General features: G+C 34.9%; 1 non-coding gene across 1 annotated transcript; it reads right to left on the reverse strand.

Moving 5' to 3' along the window:
• Positions 1-3,171: 3,171 nt before the first annotated feature.
• LOC128042065 (small nucleolar RNA R71) lies at positions 3,172-3,278 on the reverse strand. Its single transcript, XR_008197273.1, has one exon. It is a non-coding gene; the product is annotated as a small nucleolar RNA R71 (small nucleolar RNA).
• Between the last annotated feature and the right edge of the window lie 1,761 nt (positions 3,279-5,039).

Raw genomic sequence — 5,039 nt, forward strand, 5'->3', positions numbered from 1 at the left:
AATCAATTTCCACATGCTTCACCTTAGCATGATGAGCAGAGTTCGTAGCCATGGCCACTGTTGTTGTGTTATCACACCATACAACTGGTGGTTGTTTAACAGTCACACCAACCTTAGTTAGAAGTTGCTTTATCCATAACAATTTAGACACACAGTTTGCTAGATTGCGATACTCCGCTTCTAATGAGGATTGGGACACAACAGCCTGTTTCTTGGAGCACCATGCAAATGGACTGGAACCAAGATAAATGCAATAGCCTGTAGTTGATCTTCTATCTTTAACAGTAGAGGCCCGATCAGCATCAGAGTAGCCAACTAGGTCAAACTGTCATTTTGTGAAATATAGACCATGATTCAGAGTGCCATTCAAATACCTTAACACTCTCTTTATAGCCTTCCAGTGAGTATCACAAGGTGCATTCATGTATTGACTAAGCTTGTTGACACATAATGTAATTTCTGGTCGTATAATGCACACATACTGTAGTTTGCCAATAATACTCCTATATTCAAGTGGACTACCATCTGCAACAGTCAACTTGGGAGTGCCTACCATAGAAGTAGGAGTAGTAGTGGTTGTAATCATGTATTTGCTAGAAAGCAAATATGAAATATACTTCTTCTAAGAAAGAATCAAATCACCACAAGAGGTGCGATGGACCTCTATACCCAAAAAAAATAAAGCTCACCCATGTCATTGAGAGAGAACTTGTTGTGAAGCTGCTTGATGACCTGACTGATTTATTTAAAAGATCTACCTATTGCAACTATATTGTCTACTTATACCATTATAAAAATTGTTGAGACATCAGTTGTTCGAAAAAATAGCGACGGGTCAGCTTTAGAGGCTTGAAAACCAAGTTGCTCCACCAAATGTTACCTCAATGTATGAAACCAGGCTCGATGGGCTTATTTTAAACCATACAACGCCTTGTTCAGTTTACACACAAGCTGTTCTCCATTTGCTCCATGCATATTAAAACCTAGTGGCTGATCTATATAAATTTCTTCAGTCAAGGTGCCATTAAGGAAAGCATTGTTAACACCAACTTGCCTTGTGATAACTCTTGAAAAAAGTTATATTTCAAGCCTCTAGAGTGAATTAATTATTTGTAATTAAATAAATATGTCTGCATTTTTAGGATTTTTGTAGAATGTTGCATAAAAAAGCTTGGATTATGCTATAAATGCTATTATTTGTTACTTTTATTATTGGGGAAGAAAGGTGTTGGAATTTGAATGGCACTCTGATTGTATTTCACAACAAGAATGCCATAGCAATTCCAAGAAGATGACGCAACATTCAGTCCACGTCACTCTCAACCAGCTGTACATGTACCAGATAAACCACCCTGAAAATGAGGAAGAAAAAAGTGTGTGCTGAGAGGGAGAGACCTACCCTATAAAAAAGGAAAGAGAAAAGAAAAGAGGGGAGGATTTTTTGGAGAGAGAGGAATTAGAGAGCAGTTTTTTCTCTACATCAGATTTTCGTGAAAAATTTTAGAGAAAAGAGAGAATAGGGTAGCAACTTACAAAACAGAAAATTCATAGACGCAAGGAAGGGGAAGAGAAATTTGCCCTGGGTTTTACATCAAATCTCATTATTAAAGTGAAAGCTGGAGTAGCGACAGCTTCCTCTAGTTCTGCCTTTGTTTTCTGATTTGAACTTTGTGATTTGTGAACTTAAATGATGATGTTGAATGGTTTTGTTTTGGATTTGAATGCCCAATCCATGAGCTAAATCTCATTGGGTTGGAATTATTTGGATGAATTTTTATTATCTTTAATGGCCATGGTATGATTTTGAGTATATTACTATTTCACTCGATTTGTGGTTATTTTAAATGCATACATGCAAGATCTAGACATAGATGATTGTATGGTATGTTAGTAGATATGATTTAATTCTGAAAAGATTAAATAGATTGGATTATTATTGGTTGATATAGACAAGTATTTGAAAGAATATTTGCAGCACTCCAGACATAGAAGTTGTGATCTGTACAAGGAAAAAAAGAGGATTCTTGATATCATTCTTGAGTTTTGTAGACATACAAAAATACTCAGAATGGTAGCTCAAAGTTTAAATTTTCGAAAGAAGCAGATTGCTGTTGTGAATTCTTGAGCAGTAGAATGGTCAAGATTTTGCCATGGCATTATTATGGTATAAGAATAAAGCCTGAGTAATTCCAACCTTTATCATTCAACAGTACAAATCCTCCCTACTTATTCTTTGAGAATTTCTACAGCTTTTCAATTACCCTAGTATTTTTTCATTCATAATTGATTTTATTAATCCATTCATTAAATCTCTTAATCAATTTGTCATCTATTTCTTTTACACAATTTAATTAGTAAATTTCATAAGTAATAGCATAATCAATTATTTTAATCAATTCTGGTCCCTATGGAAACAATACTCATTCATCAATTTATTACTTGATTCGATGTGCATACTTGCACATTCACATTACACATTCACACGCGACAAGTTTTTGGCGCCATTGTTGGGGATAAAAAATATTGGTGAAAATTTTGCTGTGTTATTACCTCTTTAATTTTGTTAGTTAGCTTAATTAGTTGTTTTGATTTTTTTTATTTTTCAGGATTTTTGTTGGTGCATGAGTAAAGATATTTCTGCAATTGAAAAGTATTCTTTTGATCTAGAAATTGAGAGAATCTTGAGAAGAAGGAGAAAAAGAATTACGAGAAATAGAAAGAATTAGAAATGATCAAGTTAGAGAAGAGCCATTACATCATGATGGAAGGGATGCTGATATTCCTCGAATAATAGATGACAAAGACAGACCCATCAGAGAACATGTAGTGCCGATCTTGGATGATCTAAATCCAGGGATTGTTTGGCCGCATATTCAAGCTCAACATTTCGAGTTAAAGCCGATGATGTTTCAAATGTTACAAACTGTAGGGTAGTTTAGTAGATTACCTACTGAGGATCCACAGTTGTACTTAAGACTCTTTTTAGAAGTCAGTGATTCATTCAAGCAACAAAGTATTCCTGAAGATTCTCTAAGGCCGAAGTTATTCCCTTATTCATTACAGGATCGTGCCAGAGCATGGTTAAATGCATTGTCGTCAAGTACAATGGCATCTTGAAATGAACTTTGTTAGAGGTTTCTACTAAGATATAATCCTCCAAACATGAATGCCAAATTGAGGAATGATATTACGTCCTTTCGACAATATGAGGATGAAACTTTATATGAAGCATGAGAGTGATTTAAGGAGTTAATTAGAAAATGCCCAATGCATGGTTTTCAACATTGGACGCAAACGAAAATGTTTTACAATGGATTGAATGCACATACGAGGATGGTGGTTGATGTGTCTGCCAATGGGACTTTGCTTGATAAATCATACAATGTGGCATATAAAATTCTAGAGAAGATAGCAAAAAACGATTATCAATACCCCACTACAAGAGTAGGGACTGGAAGAAGAGTTGTTGGAGCAATGGAACTTGATGCAATTACTTCCCTAATAGCTTAGGTATCATCTTTAACGAATATGATTAAAACATTGAAAAGACTAGTTGTAGTGTAGGAAATGAAAGCAGTTGAGTTAGTATGTGTTTATTGTGGAGAATATTATGTTTTTCATGAATGTCAATCGAGTCCAGCCTCAATTTATTATATGGGGGAATTTTAATTGCAATAACAACACATATTCCAACAGATATAATTCGGGGTGGAAGCAGCATCCTAATTTCAGTTAGAGTAATCAAGGGGTGGGAAATTCCAGCAATGCTATTCGATAGAATGTTGCAAGTGCACCACTTGTATACAATCAACCTATGCCATTGCAAAATGCTTAGCAAAATTCAGCTTAGAGTTCTTCATCTATGGAAGATCTATTAAAGGAATACATGGCAAAGAATGATGCTACCATTCAAAGTCAAGTTGCATCTTTAAGAGCTTTAGAGAATCAAGTAGGGCAAATTGCCAAAGCATTAAGCTCAAGACAACAAGGAGCACTACCGAGTGATACAAAAAATTCACGATCTTAAGGGAATGGACAGTGCAAAGACATTACACTCAGAAGTGGTACGCAGTTACTAGAAGTTGTTAATGGCACCACTATTGAAGAAAATAGCTTGGATTTCACAAATACGAAGAATTCAGAACCAATTGTGGAAAAGGCTACAAAAGAAAAGAGTAACCAGAAAAATGTTGAAATAGATTCATCTTGTATTGCCAATAAAAATGACACGGTAAAACAGCCTCAACAATTGGAAAGAAAGCCACCGCCACCTTTTCCTCAGCGTTTCCAAAAATCTAAGTAAGAATTTCAATTCAAGAAACTCTTGGATGTCCTGAAGCAGTTACATATCAACATATTGTTGGTGGAAGCATTTGGAACAAATGCCCAACTATGTGAAATTCATGAAATATATCTTATCAAAGAAGAGAAGGTTAGAGGAGTTCGAGACTGTTGCTCTCACTGAAGGGTGCACAACAATGCTGAGAAACAAATTGCCACCAAAACTAAAGGATCTAGGGAGTTTTACTATACGTTGCTTTATTGGAAAGCATTATGTAGGCAAAGCATTATGCGGCTTAAGTGCAAGTATAAATCTAATGCCTATGTTTATTTTTTGGAAGCTGGAAATAGGGAAGACGAGACCTACAACTGTCACATTGCAATTAGCTGATCGTTCATATGCACATCCAGAAGGTAAAATAGATTGTTGGTTAAAGTTGACAAATTTATTTTTCTAGCAGATTTTATTATTCTAGAATGTGAGGCTGATAAAGAGGTTCCAATCATACTTGGGAGACCTTTTCTAGCAACTGGTAGAATATTAATTGATGTACAAAAAGATGAATTAACTATGAGAGTTAATGATCAATAAATAACCTTTAATGTTTTCATTGCTATAAATTGTACAAATACAGATGAAGAATGTCACGCTGTTGAGATTGTTGACTCAATAGTTTAGGAAGACTTTGCAAAATTTTATTACAACAATTTTAATGATGATGTGGACTCATTTGAGTTAATTGAAGCAGAAATGATTA

The sequence above is a fragment of the Gossypium raimondii genome, chromosome 6 (assembly GCF_025698545.1).
Source record: "Gossypium raimondii isolate GPD5lz chromosome 6, ASM2569854v1, whole genome shotgun sequence".
Lineage (NCBI taxonomy): Eukaryota > Viridiplantae > Streptophyta > Magnoliopsida > Malvales > Malvaceae > Gossypium > Gossypium raimondii.